We start from the raw sequence: 22532 nt of genomic DNA, 5'->3' as shown, positions 1-22532 counted from the left end.
ACTTGGATAATTTTATTTTCTGGATGCAAGTTTTTTAAAAACTGCTTATCCCTCCCCTTCCATTCTTCTCGTTTAGCTAAAAAGAATGGTATTGTTGGTCTATAAGCGGTTTCCCTTTCTTATAAGACTAATTTTTGCTTTCTCTGTGTTAAACTGATTTTAATATCAGGGTGTCCTAATAAAATTTGAATCAACTGAATGATTTCCAAGTATAAGTATATACATACTTTGAGAGAAAATAATAAATATATAAACTGATGAAAAAATGACTGATCAAAATAAAAATTAAAAATGTAGTGGATTATAATACTGACTTAACATTTATTTATTGGCCAAGAAACATTTATTGGTAATTTGTAATTTCTAATGTTCATACTTATAGGAGAAAAACAACAAGAAATTCAATAAAATATAGTATTTCTATATGAATTCATCAATAAAAAGAATTTCACTCTTCTCTCTTCATGTCCATGTACCCAGAAAGTAACTGAACACCAATGGCACATCACTTCATCCTTCACTGTCCACGCTAACAGTGCAAAAGTGTGGAGAGAGCACAAAATAAAGCAGTTAAGACAGAGAGAAAAGGCATCCAGAAATCATGTAGCTCAACTCCCCATGTCAATATTACAGATGTTGCAGGTACAGGGAGAAGACACATGACCTGTTAGTGCTCCAGCTCCACCAGAACCCAAGTCTCCTCATTCCCAGGATGGAAATCTTCCCATAGGACTAGGCAACAACTGTCATTCTAAATAATAAAGGCTTGTACAGATCTCATTTTTGTAGATTTAACTGGAGAACCAAAAATAAAAAACAATAACAAAGACTACTATAGTTCTGAAAAAAAGAAAAGTATAAAGAGGAAATACCTGATCTCAACCACCACCACCACCAAGAATCCCCATAAATCTTTCACAGTAGGTTCAGCAGTACAATTTGCCTCTTTCAGATGTCCCAAAATGTTATAAAAACTTTTCCATTTATTATTTATGGCATCAGAATTAAGAGTCTCAGTCCATGAACAGGGAGTCCTGATTCTTTTCCCAAGCAAGGCAGAGTACCCTCTTTTCCCCATCTCCTTTCCAGGGCAGTGCTCTCTTTGAGATTACCCAAATGTTCTTCTCAAGTTCAATTCTTCAGGTAACCTTTGGAGACTGAGAAAGCTGAGCCCATGAATTCCTGTGCCACACTGAGGATCTCACCTAGCATGCATGGGAATACACTCCTAGATTCCTCCCTCAATTTTCTTACCATTTTTTTCTTTCCCCTAGATGGGTGGTATTCAATTGGCTTTATATAATCTATTGTACTCTATTTGCCAGTAGTAGATTTCAGACTATAAGAATGAAACATTAATAACAGCACAAGAACTATGTATTATTATGATAAATAATGAATGCATACTTAAGACTATATTATATTAGGCAGATGCCAACCTGGGGAGGGGAGGACGATAAAGGCAAATATTTTTGTGGTTATTCTCTTCTCCAAAAGACAGTATGATCCCCAGATATCAGGTGTGGTAGGTATCAGATAAAATGTCTGGTGGAGCACATAAGATGGAGCAAACTGAAAATAGGAGAAATAAGTTTTAAGAATTGAAACCTCCATTAGACAACTGGAAAGTAGAAGGCCAATGCTTAGGAGCCAGAAATGTTGCCACCTCTAGGAAAACAAAGGAGACTGACATATAGGGGGAAAATGCCCACAAGAAACTTGCTAGTCAGTGGCTGATGTTCTCATCCTCAAGAAAATCTGCTTGAAAGGAATAATACAGCACTGCTTGTGAACCATGACTTCTGTCAAAAGTGCCCTGGGTTCTCATAAACGGCCCCCACCCCCAAATAAAACTGTCATTAATGTTAGGGTTTAGCAGCTGCCATTCTTTTTTCCTGCTGTGAAAAATCTCAACGACCAAACATTTTTATTCCTTTTTTGAAAAAATCAATTCTACATTTTCTCTAATCCTCATTTGACCTGTTATTTCCTCCCAAATCTCCATTCTGCTTAATTTTAAACCTCCTTGTTTCTTAGTATAGACTGACCACCATAGTCCCAACTATGTTTAAATTAAGGCACAGTCATCACATGGCAAGCTCCAGCTCTGGGGGAAAGAATAATTATTCATCCCATCTGAGTCTGACTGTGCCAGACATCATTCAAGAGTGCAATACCCTGATCCCTGGACTCTTCCCCTTTATGCACCCAGTTCAGAGACCCTCCCAGGCCATGAGAGATCACCAGGGCTAAATATAGATCTACGCACACCAGCAGTTCCTGACCATCGTCACATGGTGGTGCTGACGAAGGACTCCTTGGAGACGCGTTCACCCAAACATACATACACAAATATGTGTACATATACAGCTGGATAACCCATACCCACCGAATTCATCTGTGAAAACGATACATCTATATTCAAAGAGATTAAAAATGCTACTTAGACGCAGTCAGAGGACTTAGCAACGTTGTTTGCTTAAACTGCGCCAATTTGCTTGAGATAAAGTGGGAAGCAAGAGTCAAACCGTTTTGTTTTGGGTTTTTGTTTGTTTGTTTTTTGCACACACATAAACCCCAGCTCCCTATTTTGCCCTTTCCTTTCAAATAACACTGAAACTGTCCCCAAGGATCTCCTTTAAAAAGGAGCTTCTTTCACGCTGTCTGTCCATGAGGCGCCCACGTACCCCCAGCTCATGTTAGTATCGCTGGAAAGGTGTCCCAAGGTAATTCACCTGAGCTCAGACAAAAAGCAAGGCGGCTCGGGGGTTCCCAGGAGAACTTAACGTGAATCAAGGAATTAAAGACACTGAGGAATGAGAGTCATGACTCCTGTTTCCCGGTCCCTTCCTAAATCAGACCTTGGATTATACGGAACCGGTAACAAAAATAAACACCCCATACACATACAAACACACGAGAAAACTGGCCAGGTAGAAGGAAACAACCTAGGAATGCACAGAAAGAAAAGAAATTGGAAAAGGATGAAGGTGACTAGCCTCAGACAAATCTCAAACACTCAAGAGATCCTCGAGATCTCAAGAGAGAAAGCCAGGCGGTAGGTTTGGGGAGAAACAAGCAAGGCACAACCCAGCGTATCCCTGCCCAGGTCCCAGCGGCTCAGCCTAGCACCTGTTGGGACCCGGTCAGTCCCAGGAGCTGACGGGGGCCGGGCATGGGACTCCCCTAGCCCCGGCTTTTCAGGGCTCTTAGGGTCAGCGCTCTCTCGCCTCAAGATCTCCCTCGGTCTCAGAGCTCAGCCGGCAGCCAGGGCGCAGTCTGAGAGCTCCCCATAGTCCCAGTGCAGCTCTCGGGTCTCCAAAGAGAGCGCAGCGCGCAGCCCAGTCCCGCGCTCACGCCGCGGAGCTCCGGTCCCGGGAAAACAGCCCAGCCAGGGAACAACCTACCCGCAGATGGACTCCGGGTCCTCAGCCTCCTGGCTGTTTGTCGCGCGCCTACAAATACGACCAAAGGACCGGGAAGGAAAGCGCGCGGGAAGAAGGGAAGAAAATCCGCCTAACCAGTCGGGTTCCTTGTTTATACTGAAACTACGGCACCAGCAGCCGCGCACACCCCCTTCTCGCTGAGCGCCCGCCTCCCTCTCCAGCCGCCAGCCCCGCCCCTCCCGCGGGCGCGGACCAATCACAGCGCAGCTCACCGCCCACGCCGCCACCGCCTCCACCGCCCCGGGACTTGCCAACGGGGCCCGCGGGGCCGGGGACTCCCGCAGCGCTGTCGCCCGGGTGCCCTCCCACGCTGCGGAGACTGCCAGGGCCAGCGCGGCGGTGTTGGGACTCTCTACAGCGTTCGCTTCCTGCCGAGTGCACCTGCCCGGGGCTGTTTGTGCAGTCGTGTGTACGCATGTGTGTATTCATTTACCCGCGTACTACCTGTAAATACCGGCCCGACTCGTTATACAGTATCTATTAACATAATTATGAGCTGAAGGTTACTGTCCATGTAACTTTCAGAAAAGAGCCGAGAGAAACCACAAAACATTTGCTCAGCAAGTATTTACGAAGAGCCTGAGTGCTAGTATTGTGGAAAACGCTGGGGGCACACTGGTGCAAAAGCTGGCTGGTCCTTGCCATTATGAAGCTGACCGCGTAGACGAAGAACGTTAAGCAAATAATCACCCAAACACGGTATGAAATTACAACTGTTGAAGTTCCACAAAGGAAAGGAACCTACTCTGTGACATATGATTCTGGAAGCAAGGTGGGGAGGCTAGTGAAGGTGATGTTGTCATGGTAACCACATACTTAAGGCTACCATTGGCTACTTGATAACTATTTTAGTAAAAAGGTAAAAAAACCCAATACTTCACCTTATACACATGAAAGAAGGCTGAGGGGAAAATGATGGCAAAAAGAAAGAGACCCATAGAGAAAATCTACGTGATCAGGAGACTTTTGGCAGCCCTGTGAGCTTAAGTAGTTCTTCTGCACTTAAGTTTATCCACAAAACAACACTATTCATTGCTATCCCATAGGGCTGAAATTGGGATTATTGAGATCGAGAAAACATTTTTGAACGTGGTGCACGTTCTCTGTCTCTCTGCTTCTTCCTAGGATGGAAAGAGCCACCTTGAATCTCACATTGCCTCTTCGCGGATTCTTCCCCTTTAATTCCTTCATTTGAGCATCCTCTTGCTTCTCTTTCTATTATACTCCCTCTCTCCTTCTGGGTCTACCTTGACTCACTAATTCACTCTCACCGACCTGAGCCTTGGAGTTAACCTGTCTTCTCTGCACTTTAAACAAGACACCGCACAGCCAAGGGAACTTGGCAGGGCAGCCCCACTGTGTGGTTGTGCTGGCTGTTTGTTTTTCAAGCTCAGTTTTCTGTCCTGGGTCTGTAACAAACAAGCCATGTGATGTTGGGCAAGTCACTTAACTCTCTTGGGGTTCACAGCCCTGTGCAAGACATTAAAAGGGCTAGATTAATTCAAGATTTCATAATGAAACTAGTTGATATATCCTTTGTAACCTCTGGGTGTATACAGTAGCCCAGAAGACTTTGCCCAATTTTACTGACATTGTTTTTTCCCAAGCAAAAGATGTTTATTTTGGATTCTCAAAATGTAAAATGGGTACTGTGATAATATTGACTCAGTATTTTTTCAAACCACATTCCCACTCCCCCTTTCTGGTAGATCCCTCAGCATCCCTTCTAGCTGTGGACCCAGGCATTTTGAACCCTGACCCTGTCTCTTATCATAAGCACCTATAATATCTTAGAAAAGGAGCTGAAGGACTCAGGAACCCAGTTTACTCATCTGGAAAGCAGCACCATAATAATCAAAGTAACTCTTCCTATGTTGAGAGACTTAAAAGAGCCAATACATGAAATGGTTGAAATAATATCTCTCAGAGAAGCCTTCCCTGACCTCCCCACTTAAAACTGTAATCATTCCCACCTTGTTTATCCCTTCTTTGTTGTTCCCTTCATAGGATACATCACCATTTAACATACTGTTTATTTTACTTATTAATGCTTCTCTCCCCTCTATGAATAGAAACCCCATAAGAGCAGGGTTTGTTAAGCAGGGTGTGGTGGCACACACCTGCAATCCCAGCTACTTGGGAGTCTGAGGCAGGATGATTCTAAGTTTGAGGCCAGTCTGGACAATTTAGGGAGATCCTGTCTCAAAATAAAAAATAAAAAAAAGGACTGGGGACGTAGCTCAGTGGTAGAGCACTGCTGTATTCAATCCTCAGTACTAAAGAAAAAAAAAGATCAGGGTTTGTTATTTACCTGCTGTATTTCCAGTGTTTAGAACAGTAACCCACAGACAGGCATTCAATAAATACATATTGGTTGGATAAAGAATGAATAAATAAGTGAATGAATGTTAAACACTCAATAATCAATGTTACTACTACATCTTAATTATTCTCTATCATGAAAAAAGATTCTTTCCATTCTCTACTTCTTCTTGTTTCTTTCTGGTCTTTGGCTTCACTAGTTCAACTCCTATTACTATAAATAAGGATAAGTTCAATAGTGGTCACGCTGATGCAAATAAAGCCCTGATGAGTAGTACTTCATTCTAGTATTTAAAAATAGCCACCTGTTCTGAGTTTCTACTATATCTGAGACTCTGTGCTAAGGATTATTTTTCTTTCCCAATTCTCTCGTACTCCAGGTGCACAAAATCGGGGCAAGTATCATGACTGATCCAAGTCCAACTTTCTTTATTTTATTTTAATCTCTTTCATTTCCCATCTAAAATCCCAGTTTCACCACACTGTATTTAGTGTGTTTTTCAAACCATCTTTTATGAACAATGATGGTATTGTTTTATGTGAATACCACCAGTGTATTTACCTAAATGTTATTGTGCAATCCTCTCCTGCTGTTTCTCATTGTTTTCCACCCAACTTACTTTTTGATCAACTATCCGTGTTGACAAATGTTCATATCATTCACTCCGTTTACCCACGGTTAAATGTTACACCATATCTGTGTTACACTTTTTCCTTCCTTTCATTACCCTTAGTCCTCACCAAAACCCTGAGACATAGGTTATATTATTTGCATTTGTGAGAAAAAAGAAATGAGGCTCAGGAAGTTAAATAACTTGCCAAGACCAGTTAGCTGGAGAAACTATGATTGAACCCATGCATCTCTGACCAATACTCCTATTTTCTGATTTCATAAAATTGTGTTAGTTACTGTAAGATTTATGAAATAATGTTTAAAACTAGAAGATATGTGTTAACTAAACTAGAAAGCAGTTGTTTAAGAAAAAAATGTTTATTATTTGTCTCACACATTTTTTCATAGATACAAATTTACTATTATTCATGATTTCCTTAAGATACTTGAATCTTGAATAAAAACATCATAAAACATAACTATCTTCAAATATTTAAAACTCTTCATGTTAAAGAGGAATGAGGCACCAGAACACCAGATAGGACCAAAGAGGAAAAGGTATGTAAGAACATTCAAGATGTCCCAAGTGGAACAGCAGCCCTTTTCAGCATTGAACTCTCTTTCTCTCTCTGGATCTTAATGTGCCTTATGAAATGGACAAGTAGCTTCACAAAATACTCTAACACTTTCTCTCACATTCATTTTCTCATTTTCACTCTGAAACATGAATATAAACTGTTCAAGGTTATGAAACCCTAGTCCCAGTTTGTAAGCGGAAAAACAACAACAATAACAATAAGCATTGGTCATATTTATCTATCAACAATCAATCTGGAACACTGTCCGGGCCTTCTTTCTTTCAAAGCCAAGGAAGGCAAACCCACTTTAGATAAGTATAATACACCCTGCCTCTCTGATATGTTGACAAAACCAAGTATGAGTATTTCAGAAAGCAAAAACATGAAGAATGATCAGATGCAATTTTGAGAAAACCATTTAATAGTTCCTAAGTAGACTATGTTAATATGACTTTAATTTGTTAACTTGTCTTATAGTATCTTCAAAAATAGCCACAGCTTCTCTGGAACCCTATACTTTTTAATAGGTAAGAAAATTTAAGAGAAAAAACTTTGATACCTGGAGTACTGATCATATAACAAACTATTTTAGGTTAAAGAAAAATAATTGCTATTTCATAGAAAACAGATTTAAAGAAAGAAGAAGAAAATCTAACTATCCCACTTCAGAATAGGAAAAATCACAGTGGTATGGCTAATCCAAGACAGAGATATTGAAAAGCCACAGTACTCATTTCTTGGGATCCTCTTTCTTTGGACTCTCTCCCTGTGGCTACAATGAAAAGATGAGTTATTATGCTAAAGTCTTTAACAGGGCAGTTAGACCAGCTCACCTTCAGACCTTAGAGAAAAAATCCCTTATTTTCCCCTTGCTATTTAGTATGCTTCTCCATGACTTCCTTTTCCTCATCATCTGAAGGTCTAGAGCAAAATAAGGGAAGGAGGCTGCTACGTCATGCTTTGGTTTCTTGACCACTTCCTGCTTTTGACCTGGGTAAAAAGAAGTCTGTCTGTGGGCCAACCTAGTTTACAAGGACACCATGTTGGACTGAGACAGTAATATACTATGTATATGTTTGTCATTGACCTCTGTACATACTGGAACATGATGAGAAAGTTGACCAAAGCAGGACATGAAGATTTAGATATTTAAGATTCCAAGTCCCTTCCCAGTGCCATCAGACCTTTGATAGCTATAAAATGAACCTACTACTCAAAAGGGATTTTTGTGTTGATATAAGAGATTGTGTCAGCCTGGGACTGGTAATCTTAATAATAATCCCAACATTTATTAGTTTACAATGTTCTTTCACATCCATTAACTCACTTAGGAATAACATTAGGTATGTGAGGATCATTCAGTTCTTACATTCGTCATTATAGAAGGAATGTATTTTCCTTTACTGGGATCACTAAAAATATTACAGATAGCCATCCATTTAAAATTGCTAAGAAGACAGTCCAAAATGGAAGGGAATTGAGTAGAAAAGATAACTTTAGGAAGTTTCTCCCACATGTTTATGTTGATACTCTTTATCAATGTCATTTTATTTTTTTATCTCTGAGACATTAAATTTGCACAAAAGAATCTAACAACTGCATGGAAAATTCCACCACAGATAGAGTAGATTTTCAAGTTCCCTAAAAAGATTTTTAAAAGTTTCTATCCCTTTATTCATGGATGAGAAATGTTGAAATGCAATTTTACTATTTTTCTTTAATAAGCACTATTATTTCATTCATTTGCCCATTCGTATCTATTCTTACAAAGTAATTATTTGCAATGTGCCCAGGAGATATATTGATAATTGAGAACTAATATAACTTGGCTGTATCATTAGGTCATTGGACAGTCATCCTCTTCAGTGTTTGCATAATGCACAGTAACTTTTCTTTTCTGAACTAACAAAGAAACATTCAATAATCTTAAACATGCATCATTTTGATTAGATGTTTCACTGTTTTGTGTAGAAATTCAACTACATTTAACATAAGGTTATTTAGATATATTTAAGTAAGCATTCTTCATCCTATAAAATTTTTATAGTAAATAGTAAATCTAAATATATTTCTCTACTTGTAACTTCTCTCTCTAAACAGTTTTTTTTTCTTGTTTTCTTCTGGATGAGTTGATCTTATAATGAATTAAGAAAAAGATTTATATCTGATAATCTTAGAGCCTTTCATTTGTTAAATCTGATTATTTTTCTAGTAGATTTCCTCAGTTTTAACTAATTATCTATCAATCCATGTCTCAAAATATTGAGTGAAAAAGAAGAAGGAAGAAAATTAATCATATAACAATAGAATTTGGGAACTGGAAGAAATATTAATAATTATTTTGTAAAATCTTTCCCCATCCTATTCCACCAACAAAGGCATTTTTGAGATGAAGTAATTGAGAAAATGAATGATCTACCAAACCTAACAATAATAGTGAAGTTAACACCAGTCAAAGAGTTCAGAAATAATTTAGGAATTGTAGTAAAGCACTTGCCCAGCATGTATGAGACATTGGGTTTGATCCTCAGCACCACATAAAAATAAATAAATAAATTAAGGTATTGTGTACATCTACAACTGAAAATAAAAAAAAATAAAACAAAAAAAGAAAGAAAGAAGCCCAGGACTCCAAACACTGCATATGATTTTACTTTCTAAGTATTCCTACAGGGGTTATTCTATGGAGCTACTTTGACATTACAGAAGCACAATTTGTTTTCAAATAGTGATGACAAATATTCTCAAATATCTTTTGATAAAACTGAGAAAGGAGAATTCTCTACATATTGCTAGTACCGTTTATTGAAATTCTCTAAATGTTGCTAATACTATTTCTTATATTATTTGCTATTCAAGACAGTACAATAGTAAATTCTGGTGGCTTTATCACTGAAGCAATCACAGTCTGGACTACTAATTAGTCTTCATAAAGTTATATTCAAAAGTCATGTCAGTCAAAAGAGCTTCTTTAAGCTGGGAGTGGTGATGCTTGCCTGAAATCCCAGCTACCCAGAGGCTGAGGAAAGAAGATCATGAGTTGAGGCCTGAGGAAAGTGGTGAGACCCTGTCTCACACATATACACAAAAAGCTTTTTTAATTAGCACTTATTGTTGTTATTATAAAAGCACATACCTGAGGTATTTTCTCTTTCATATAACAAAATAACTAATTTTCACATGACTATGTCATCTTTTTAAAATATTAGACAATTTCACTAAAATATTGCTGTGATTTCTGGATGATTCTGTGAAGTTTTAACTTGTAAAATGTCCAAACATTTATTCTGACATATGGATAATCATTATTTCAGTAGAAAACTCAGCATTCCCGTAAGATATGTTTCAATATTGTTATGGAAAAGTACAATTATTAAATATATTTTCTGCACCCAAAATGGAACTGATCCTATGATTTAACTGTATGTCACCAGAGATTTGGAGGGATTCTCTGCTGTCTCTGTTAAGGGGCATAGGTGGAACTGGGAACAAGAGTCAAAGGTGACTTGAACTTTATCTGTAGAATTTTGTTTCATTTTATTTTAGGTAAATATTTCTTTGTTATCATTTTGTGTGTTGTGGGTACACAGGAGCTTATACTTTTTAATTTTGTAAAGGTCTCAGAGAAAGAATTTTGTAATCAAGACAGGGCTATTTTTCATACAGCTGTACTATCTCATCTTAAACTTCCATATTTAAAACTTATGTTTTCAGGCAAAAATACAGACAGTTATTGTTTCATGTTTTCCTGTTGACTGATTAGTCACATGAAGTGTAACTATTCATCAGAGTTTCAGATAATTTTATTGGTCCCACTGTGCAAAACTATAATATGTGATATAAATGTACTGAGGAATGTTACATCTCTCACATAGTGTGTCAAATCAGCCCTCTCTTGCTTTTTGAGGTGATTGTGAGAGTCTGCTCTCAGACAGTGATGTGCATTGTGACTCACAGTTAACACATAAATGAGCTTTGATTCTTGACTAAAACCTACTTTAAAGTCAAATCTCTCACACTAACACCATTAGCATATGATTAATGTTTCCAGGGCCTAGAATTAACCAGTGATAATTTTAGAATCTACAATTATCCACATAATTGTCTCCAATTAGCTGTCTCTGAAGAGTGGTCAAGAACTGGAAGAAAATCAAGGTTGAATCTGGATGTGTCTCCCTGTTAGTGGACTGGCCCGTTTACCTCAGCTCTGTTTGTGAGATTGAAGGAATGGATCTGGGATGAGGAGCTGGACTGGAAGGACACAGCTCTTGCTTAGAAAGGTAGAGTTTGGAAAATGTTATAAGAAAAGAAAACAAAATTTTCTGACCTAGATCATTTAAGAGGTTATCTCTTAAGTGCATACAGAGATAAATCTGAGACAGACCAAGGCCTTTTCTACAGAGGTAAGAATTTAACACCGCTCACAAAAGAAAATTCATAGCTAAGGACAAAAGAAAATGTCTCACTATGGACAAAGTTCCATAGATGAATAAAACATTTGTCTTAAGTTCTGTTGATTGTGTTATTTTAAATTTTTGTTTCTTTCACAGTGCTAAAGATTGAATCTGTGGGTGTTCTAATACTGAGCTACAACCCTAGCCCTTTTAAATTTTCATTTTGAGACAGGATTTCACTAAGTTGCTCAGGCTGGCCTTGAACCTCCTCCTGCCTCAGCCTCCTGAGCAGCAGGAATTTCAGTTGTTTGCCATTCTTTTTTTTTTAAGAACACACAACAGATTCTTTTTTAAATACTCTGTTTTCAAACACCAGCTGTTATGAGAGACAGTCACAAGCCCAAATTTTCTAACTTCCAAAATACTAATAAGCTGTATTTTTCCTCAAAATAGTTGACCTAGGACTTACTGTTTTGGAAACATCTCTGAATAGATGCAGTTTTGATGGGTCTTGTCCCTGCTCTTGCATCAAAGCTAATGGCAGACACATTGATGCCTTTTGATTCAGAAAACACAGCAAAATGAAAATGAACCTGAGTTTTGTTCCGTCTTCCCATTGGTGAGACAAAAACATATATGCTGTCAAAGCAAACCCTTTAATGCTTATCACAGTGACAGAAAATTGAGCAACAGCTTACCCAACAATCAAGGTCTATAAAATTTTTACAGGAATTTTTTAGTTTCTTTCCTCCCTCCCTTTTTCTCCTGCCCTCCATTTCTTCCTTTCTTTTCTTTCTTTCTTTTTTTTTAATCTGAAAACCACTCCAAATCTGGGAATAATCAACTCATACCTCAAGGAAGAGGAAATGTTTGAAACTTTTTAAACAGGAATTCTTTTAGGAAGAATCAACCAGCGTATTGAACTAAGGTGTTTGGGAAAAAAAAGGCCAGCAGGACTTGTTCCAAAGCACATAAAATGAGGGAAGAAATCAAAACAGGACAACTTTGTCTTACCCAGGAAGCAAGAGTCTGGCAATATTTCACTCTAATCAATATAGGAACAAAAATTGCTTCTCAGCCTTTTGGCTAAGATCGAGTATAGTATCCATTCTTATCAGCTTAAATATAGGAACAAAATAAAGATGATCCTGAAGAACTTCTTTAGAGAAGCCAAAGTCTCAGAATCTTCGTGTCCGCACTGTGGTAAATTGAGAGGGTGAAACTACCTGATGTTAAAAGGTGCTTTTCAATGATCAAATGCTACTTTGCATTAAGACCACTTTTTAATTGTGAGTCTTCAGGCTAGTTCCAACTGGGTACCTGTACAACCAAGAAGCTTGATGAGGCCTAGAGATAATAGACCTACCTAAACCCACTGATGGTAGGGAATGTGGACATAGCTTTTCTCTGGAGCTCTGTGCCTGTATTCTTACAAGGATCTTTGTGGTGCTTGAAAGAATCCCTGGGGAACGGCTTTCACTTCTGCCTAAGTCTCAGGTCCATGCTGGATCCAGTGGCTGCAACTAAATCTACTATGACATAGTAATACCTTTGCTTTGGGTCTGTTTTACCCAAAAGTGAGGTTCAACTTCAATGGTGGGAGGTCTATTTCTGGTATTAATCTATATTCAGTAGATATGCATGCCATATAGAGTAACCAACTGTCCTAATTTAACAAGAATCAGCCTGGTTTTAGGACTGAATACCTCCTGTCTTGGAAAAATCTTCAGTTCTAGGTAAACTGAGATGGTTGATCACCTGAGTTCCAGATATTTACCAAGAATCATCTGTGGGTGTCAGGCACTGGAAAAGGATTGAGAACCCAGTGAGAACAAAACAGACAAGGTTATTACTGTCATGAGGCGATCATCCTGGAGACAAGACACATTATAAAAAGAAATAAAAACCCACCAGTGGTTACAGATGACGACTTCTGTGGGGATCTGCTTAGAGGGTGTCTGGGTGGCTTCTCTTAGAGTAAGACCTGAAGTATGAGGAGTCAGCAATGGATGTTGCCAGAAAGAATTTGCTCTAGTTCATTTTTTAAGAACAAAAACACACTTCAAGAAAACCTTAGGAGAATTTTAACACTCTAAAATTATCTTATTTTGCAATTTATATACTTACTAATAAAATTAGATTTAGAATAGGTATCTTATAAGAATAATTGAATAAAAATTACATGCTAGCAAAGACCTTGTCTCTAACCCTGATGCCCACAATACTTGGTATATAATAGCTGCTCAACATCTAATGAATAAATAAATGAGTGAAAATATTACTTCTCTTTGATCTATTATATACCTCCCCAAAATTCACTTTCCCTGAGTTATTGCTTTCAACCACCCTATCCATACAGATGAAATTATAGATTGCATGGGTCATGGAACACTCACCCATGCTTCAGACCAGGGATAATCTAGGCCAGTCTGTGCCTATTGGCTCAAGGAGAGACTTTGTAAGTCATTTCCTTTGCCATGTAAGAGCTCATAAGATGTTAGGTGCTCTGCTACCCAATTTGAGGTGAGCTACATTTCCGGGTCTTCAGCCTCCAGAATTATGATGACCTACTTTTAAAGATGGGTTCTGGTGTGACTAGTGTTAATAAGGCACAGAGGTGAGATCTAACAATTTTACTATTTCTATTAGGAAATTTCTCACCTCCTACAAACCAGCACCTTCTTATGACTCTCTCACTTCCTGACAACTCAGCATGTAACCACAGAGCCTGTGTGACCTCCTAACCAAATCTGTTGCCTACATCCAATCAGTGGCCATATCTGTGTATTTTGTATCACCTAAGTTCTCCTTACCTTTCTTTGACATTTCTGGCCCCACTATATTCTGAGATATGACCACCAACTTGAATGTTATGTCCCACCACCACACATAGATAGGTACAGGTATAAGATTAGACTATCTCTGATATGTGGCATGTCAGCAACTGTAATTGCTCATTTGCTTGAGGACGAACTATATTTAAGCAGTCAAGATTCTCAACCAAATTTTAAAAATGTATCTCTTATTTATGCTTTTTTTGGTGATGGGGGCTACCAGGGATTGAACTCAGGGGCACTCAACCACTGAGCCACATCCCCAGACCTATTTTGTATTTTATTTAGAGACAGGGTCTCACTGAGTTGCTTAATGCCTTGCTTTTGCTGAGGCTGGCTTTGAACTCATGATCCTTTTGCCTCAGCCTCCTGAGATGCTGGTATTATAGATGTGTGCCACTATGTCCGGCTCTTATTCACATTTTTACATATGCAGTAATACAATTGAGTGGATTACCTATCAAAGAAGAAAAAAAAAACAGCCTAAGTTGTTCTATTCTAATGATTTTCCTCATACTATTCCTCTTATCTAGAATGAACTTTCACAGTCCCCAATAAACCATAACTGTTTTTTCCTAACTTTTAGAGACCTATTGACAATATCTTAATTTTAAGTTCTAGAGAAAATTTTTAAGTACTTGGCACAGCCTTAACAAATGTATAATAATGGCCATGTGACTAATGAATTAACACTAACAAATATGTAATTTTGAATGCTAGTTGAGCTCTAAGTTTTAGGGATTCAAAACCACGGTCTCTGATGACAAGTTGGTAATTGCTGGATGTGATTGAAAGATCCAGTATTGGCAATTACTTTAAACATGAGGATTGTTTGTTTGTTTGTTTTGTGTGTGTAAGCAGGAGTCATTTGTAGCCATCTGAATTAAATTTAAGGAAAGATGGGGAATGATTACTATTTATTGAGCATTCATTATATGCCAGATATGATGTTAAGTGCTTTCCTTACATATCTATTTAATCTGTGTAGCAATTGCATATTATATTATCTCCAGCCTCATAGAAGAGAAAACAAGTTGAGAAAAGTTGTAAAACATTGCTTAAGAACAAACATCTAATAAATGGTAGAATCAAAATAGGGGTCCAGCTGGGTTTGACTCCAAAGACTAAGTTTTTGGTGTCACAGGCACATTATAGAACAGACACATGAGAGATTTATATGGACTAATATGGTAAAATAAGTCTGAGGAAAAACAAAACAAAACATGTGTGCTTTCCATTACCTCACAAGTGGTTATGTCACAGGAGGGGAAGTGCAATGCTATATAATGACCAAGATCACCCACGATGGAAACAGGAAGAACTTAGTTCAAATCCAGGGTCAGGAAGAACTTGAACAAATTGTTTAATCATTCTAAGCTTCAGTTTTCTCCTTTATAAGATGGACGTTATCCTTGTTTTAAAAATGAAATTAAATCATGCATATAAAGTTATCAGTACAACATTTGGAAAACAACTCAATCAATGGTAGTTAATTAAATATAATTGTCATCTCTAATATTCAGCAGCTTTTTCATACTTCATATCTCAGCCTCTTTCAAACTCCTTTAAAAAGTGTGATTACATTTGCTTGTCTAAATGTGTGACTTCATTTTGTGTTGTTGGAGAACCATTTGAAAATTGTAGGCATCCTTAAAAATATTTTAGTCTGCATCCCCTAAAAATAAGGACACAGATAATATCATCCCTTCAGAAAAATCAACAATGTATCCTAATACCACCTAATTTCTACTACATCTTTAAATTTCCTAAATGTCTCCAAAAATTGTCCCCAAGGATATTTTGAGCCAGGAAGCAATCAAGATTCATATGCTATATTTGGTTGGTGTTTTTATTCTCTTTTAATATATATTAACCCTCACTCCATTCCCAATTTTGTTTTTCTTGACATTGCCTTTTTTGAAGAAGCTTGGTCATTGTCTTGGAAGCAGTTCCACTTTCTGGCTTTGTCTGATATTTTCCCTTGTAGTGTCATTTAACTTGTTCCCCTATCCTCTGTGTTTAATCTCTAAATTGGAATGCGGGTCTTAAGATTTTGTTGCTTTTAAGTTGAATATTGTATCAAAAGTGCTTTAATGTAAATGTTACATACTTCATATTAGATCCTGTCAAAATTTCCATGACCACTTCCTCTTCAAAATATTTTGAGTTTCCTAGGTATCTCGGGTATGGTTAGACCAGTGGTTTTCAACTCTGGCTTCACTTAGAAGCTGTTGGGGAGTTTTAAAAAATATTTGCTCCTGAGTTACATCCCTAGAGATTCTTGGCTTGAACAAAGACATTGGTATTTTTGTAAAGCTTCCCAGGGGATTCTCCTGTATAACTTGAGTAAAGAGTGTCTAGTTTAGACTATAAGCTCTGAGAAGGTATGGCTTTCTTATTTACTACTACATATTGTTTGGCAGAACATCTAGCTCATAATTACTGCTCCATAATACATGCCAAATTAAATAATGTTCAATATATAGATAACCTCATTCTCCTTTTATATTCTGGCTTTACTAAATGATGTACTATAAAGCCAATATGTTTATTTTATACCATGTTTAAAGAAATCAGAAAGGGCTACCAATTTGCAAATATCTGAAAACCATATATTGATTGAAAAAGAATTATTTTCAAAATTCTTTGGGAGGAAAAAAGAGCAAACAATGATTTAGCTATAGTGTTATATCAATTTGGTTGTAGAAAATTCTCTTTTTTCTTATCAGTTCCTCCAGTTCTTATTCAAAGGGTTGATGAGATGATTCCAAAATTACTTAAGGAGGAAGAAAAAAAACTGGGAGTTTGTTTCAGTTGTAAATTGTTGTTTCTTTCAAACATATTGAGCAAATTTCAGCCATAGGGAGGAAAGCTGTAGAGAGAAGAAATTTGGGAACAGTTATACTTCTATTTGTTCAAATCCAACTAGGGCCAAAGAGTCCTCTGTATAGTCCATGAGTGCTTGCCACCACTAACCACTAGTATCTTCAAATAAAAAGGAGATAAGAATGGCCACCTTCCACTAAAAAAGAAGCCTATACCAAAACAAACTTAGTAAACAGAGATGGTTCACTTGTTCACTACACTGCTACCAAGCAAAAATCTCCAAGAGGAAATAGCAAATGATAGAAGCACATTGTTTGTGTCTGAAACAACTTTTGCACAGATGAAAAAATGCTTTCTCCCACTCATAATAGTAAAATTATAAATTAAAAGTGTTTTTTTTTTCTTTAACTCACGAGATTGGTACAGATCTACTGTAAAGGATTACAAAAGTAATACCTTTTGATCAAGCAACACTAGCTAATGAAAATTTTCCTACAGATAGTACTGTATTCATCAGGTGGAATAAGACATGAACACAAATATTCATTCCCTCATGGCAAAGATTAGAAGGAAACTAAATATCCATTATTAGAGAAGTTTTGATACATTCACAAACTCAAAACATTTTTTAGGTATAGTAGAAAACAATAAGGAAACTAGGTATAGAACATTATGTAGAAATAAGAAGGAACACATTTTTTTGAGCTGTATTATTTTTATATTAAAAAACTTGGACAGATAAATAAGGAACTGGTGAGTGGTTAGCTATTTGGGAGAGGAACACAATATGAGAGACAGGAAGAATTTTTTTTTTTCCACAAGACACCTTTTCATACTTTATCTTGTTTAAAATGTGTGAATAAGTCACAGATTCAACATTTAAATATTTTTAAAATGTTTTATCAAAAGTCCAGGGAATGTATTTTATTTCAAAAGAAAGCATTCCATATATCCTCATAACCTTCATTCTTTTTTGTGGAGATTGAGAATCAATTCTTTCACTTTCCAGTGTCGCTAAAAATGAAACTGAAATTCTGCATTCTTCTCCACACCCAATCCTAAAACCTGGACTCTGAAAAAAACTCTAAAGACAACTTCTCGAAAATTTCTAATCTTGAATTTTGTTGTTCCATCAAATTTTGAAGCTGTAGATTACATTTAAGTATACATGGTTTAAAGGCTGCACTTGTTGTAAAAAGACCTCAGTTGAAAACATCCAACCCAAGGCTGATACTTATACAATATCAATTATGGCATTAAAGTAAAATTAATCTTTCTCTCATGGAGCTCCCAACGCATAAGAGCTGTATGTGTGTATGTGCGCACGCATGTGTGTGTAGGGGATGAGTGATTTACACACTGATGAGGAAATTCCATCTAAGAAAAAGAAGGGATTCTTTCTTGACAGACCAATCTAAAGGATGAAAAGTCACTCTGGTGTACTCATTTGCCTCTTAGCATCTGCTACTTGGGGTTATCACTTATTTTTGAATATGTAGTCTATGAACAAAAGAATGAGATTGTTACTAAGTTACTTGCACTTTGCTCAGCTCAATGCATACAACAAGTGCAACCTAAAAGTCTGACAGACCACAGTAAAATATTTTTGTGTTCTGGGGTCACTGTGACCTTGCTGAGTCATTCTCCCCTTGTCTGGAATTTGGAGTGGTGAATTTCCTTATGTGGAAATGGAATGTCAGTGCCTACCTCAAACATCTCACAATTTTGATAGTATGACCAAATGATACAATAAATATAAAGATTGTGGAGAGTGTACATTGAAAACATTTCTAGTGTCACTGCCATTATGACATAGATATAACAAGGCAGAGGAGCAAAGTAGTAATCCCAGACTATGGCATCATGGTGAATAGTCTCATTTTTACAGATGAACAGCAGGAAACCAAGGAAGGTTAAATAACTTGCGGAACCTCAAGAAACCAGTCAGAAGCAGAAGTGAAGGCAAATTCCTACCCAGATGTTTTGATGGAATGTCTCAATTTTCTACTGTTTTACTTCTATCACCTGACCCTTGGGAGCTCATGGAGTATGTGATGAAGGAGAAAGGCCAGGTGAGGACCCTGGTCCTAGCAAGGCTGGAGAGACACTGAAGAAATGACCAGAGAAGGCCCAAAGCATAGTAGTGTATTGGTCACATCCTGTTTGAGATGGTTATAAGAAGAAGGAGCGCAGGGGTGGAGGTTCTAGAAAACTTTGACTATGCATTTTTGATCTACTGAGGTCTTTAGAGCTTTTATCTCACCTAACCATCACAGCAGTCTAATTAATGCCTTCATTTTCTCATTGAGGAAATAAGACATGAGGCAGTTCATAGGTGCCAGGGCCCTGATGAACTCGGGGTCAGTGTGGCTGGTCAGGCTCCTGATGGCTTTGCTTTATTTCATAATTACTGATAAAGATTGCCAAGGATGTAGTCCTGTGGGAGTGTATTTTGATTTTTTTTAGTGAATATTTATGATATATGTTCAAAGATTTTAAAAAATAATTTATGTTTGCTAAATATTTTCTTTCTGTAGGGTGAAAGATTAGTACAAACATCAAGGTGGATTTATTTTGGGTGTTTCTGTTTGTTTGTTTGAGAGAACATCTAAAGCTGCCTCTTTAACACCTATCAGAAGGACCAAAACAGGGGCTTTCAGTTAATGAGTAAATACTATCACAATGTCATCTTTCAATGAAAGCAACCTGGTATACTTGATTTATTTATGCTAAGAAAGTTCCCGAATAAAGACAATATCTAACACATATACAATACTTTCTAAATACCATGCACTGTTCTGAAAGATTGCACCTTCATTTAATCCTCCTGTTTGAGGTGAGTTCTACTATTAACTCCATTCTTTAAAAGAAACTGAGGCACAGAATGTTTAAGTAGCATGTCCAAGAACAACAGCTAAAGAGTTGTCGAGTAGTATTGTGTGTTGCATATTGTATGACATTTGGAATATCTCTTCACCTAGGACTTAATTGAATAAATGATTTTTCTGCCTAAATTAAACTCTCAAATTCTAGAATTAGATAGAATTTATTCATTAATCAAATCATTCTGTTATTCATTTGTTCATTATGTATTATAATCTTACTATTTAGCAGCTTTAATAATGGCAAAAATAGACATGATTTCAGCTACTCTGGTACTTAAGGGTCTGGGAGCAGTGAGGATTTGGTGGGGTGGTTACTTAATCATCATACAAATAAATACAAAATTACAAACTCTCATAAGAACTTTGAAGGAGAGCTACAAGATGTAATACAACTCTGAAGAGCATTTAAAGATGTATATATGTCCTGATTGAAGGCAGGGATTCCTGAAGGGTTGAGCTTTGGACTGGGATTACTAAAGTCCTCAAATTGTTCAGCATTTCTAAACCTCAAACCTCACCTGTAAAATAGGGGTAATGGATTGTGCTAAAGTCTTAGTGAGATAATAAATGCAAAGAGGCTACCCCAGAACTTAACAAATATTTAATAAATGATAATTATTGACCTTGTTACTATTTTTCTCATCACTCCTTAACCAGTATCCAGTTGGAGTACAGGATAAAAGAAACATGGATTTTGAATAATAGTGATCATAACAATAGGGAAAGGGGAAAAAAGAAAATATTTTGAAAATATGTGGATTTTACTTTTGAAAAAGCTAGACAACCCCAGCGGATTTTATTTTTTTAAAAAATATAGCTATTCAGTAAAATGAACAGCATAAATAAACAAGTTGGAAAACAGATGCATATGGGAAAGTTAATGCTTTGTTAATATTTTTGCTGACATGCTCAAGATTTTGTCATTGTGTGATTGTCTACTGATAGCATGTTTCTCTATGTCAAGTATTTGTTTCAGCATAAGTCCAAGATTGATTGATTGATATGCTATGTCTTTTACCCGGAGTTTAATATTGCAGCTTAATATTGTAGGAGAAAGGGTCAGCTTGACTGTACTCGTGTGTTCAAGGGCAATGCAGGTAGGAGTGGAGAACCTATAGCTACAGTTTAAACTCACAGGGAGTTTTAACCTGATTGCTTTCTGCTTCAGCTTAGGGAGAAAACGGAAGAAAGCCTGGTGAGTTAAGTTTCCATAGAATTGTACTCTTCCCTGAAATGTGAGGTGTCTCTAGAAGAATCCCTCTGGGATGGGTTAAGCCCTTCTGCAATTTTTTTTTTCTGGCAGAAATGTGCTTATTTCCCCTTGGGAGGATCACTTCAAAGGGTTAGAGGGTTCAAAAGCCCTGGGGATTCATCCATGTCTGGTGTTACAGTGTTTGAGGTCTGAGCCTTGGGAATCCTGAGCACACAACCAGGCCATCAGGTAGGTGGCATGAGTACATTCCTACCCTCACTCCATACTCCATACCTCTTCATGGGGGAAGACAGAGAAACTGTGCAGGATGGAGTGGGAGGGTATGGAGAGTGGGTCCTTGGGGAACCACCCAGAACCATCACTTGGTCCAGGCTATGTCTGGAACTCAGGTTCCACTCTGAGGCAACCCAGCCAGTTTTGTTCCCATAGCAACAGGTCATTACAGCAGCATCTTTCAGGAGTTTAGTTGACTCAGGAATTCTGTGAAAAACTGCCCTGTCTCTGATTCTTACACTCTTACCACTGGAGTTTCCATCAGTAAAACATTTGGTTTTCCTTGACTAGCCTAAAACTAACAAAAACAATGCTCCTAACCTCCCCCGTCTTATTCCTTCTGGGAGAAATTTTAAAACACAAAAGGGAGATATGTTCCTGGGGATGGTAGCACACACGCCTGTAATCCCGGTGACTTGGAGACTGGGGCAGGAAGATGTGAGTTCAAAGCTGGTCTCATCAACTTAGCAAGGCACTGAGCAACTCAGTGAGACCCTGTCTCTAAATAAAATAAAATAAAATTTAAAACAAGGGGCTGAGGATGTGACTCAGTGGTTAAGTGCCTCTGGGTTCAATCCCCTGTACCAAGAAAAAAAAAAAGGAGGTATTTTACAAGAGGAGATGTGGGACATTGAACATACACAGCCTAAGAAGCCCCGGTTTACTTGTCATGTCCCCTCTAAATATAATAGTGTTTTTCTTATCACCAGGAGACAATGGAGGAGTCTCCCGTCTCCAGGCTGATTCTGAGGGGTCTTGACCTTTCACTGAAAAGATAAATTTTGTAAAGATGGGTTCCATGAGTCAGGTAATTGGACCACTGCAGTTGACCACTGATAAACAACAATAGTATTTACAGTCTCTCCTCTTACACACACACACACACACACACTCACACACACACACGTTCTCTCCCTCTGTCTCTCTCTCTCTGTCTCTCTCACACACACACACACACACACATGTTCTCTCCCTCTGTCTCTGTCTCTCTCTCTCTCACACACACACAAGTTGGAGGCACAGGTCGGGGAGTATACAGACCTGTGAAAAGAAAAGACAGGAATAGAGCTTTACAGGTATAGAAGGCAAGAAGCAGAATCACTGTGGCAAATCTGGATCTAAGAGAGACTGTTAAAGGCAAGATTGTT

General features: G+C 37.7%; 1 protein-coding gene and 1 pseudogene across 4 annotated transcripts in view; one reads left to right on the top strand and one right to left on the bottom strand.

Annotated features, from left to right (window-relative positions):
- The window catches only part of Rasgef1b (RasGEF domain family member 1B), a 560746-nt gene that overhangs the window by 32246 nt on the left and 505968 nt on the right, over nucleotides 1-22532 (bottom strand). Inside the window, exon 1 of one of the 4 annotated variants that reach the window (XM_046428137.2) lies at nucleotides 3408-3562. The exons of the other annotated variants lie outside the window; for them this stretch is intronic. The gene's annotated coding sequence lies outside the window, so the exon portion shown is untranslated. Of the gene's footprint in view, nucleotides 1-3407; nucleotides 3563-22532 lie in introns of those variants that run through there. 4 annotated transcript variants of the gene reach the window in all.
- On the top strand, nucleotides 12420-12542 carry LOC124081787 (U2 spliceosomal RNA; annotated as a pseudogene).

This window comes from Marmota monax, unplaced genomic scaffold (assembly GCF_021218885.2).
Source record: "Marmota monax isolate L192 unplaced genomic scaffold, Marmota_monax_Labrador192_F-V1.1 WCK01_AAM20220418_F8-fsc00398, whole genome shotgun sequence".
NCBI lineage: Eukaryota > Metazoa > Chordata > Mammalia > Rodentia > Sciuridae > Marmota > Marmota monax.
This window is presented reverse-complemented; position numbering and strand designations above follow the sequence as displayed.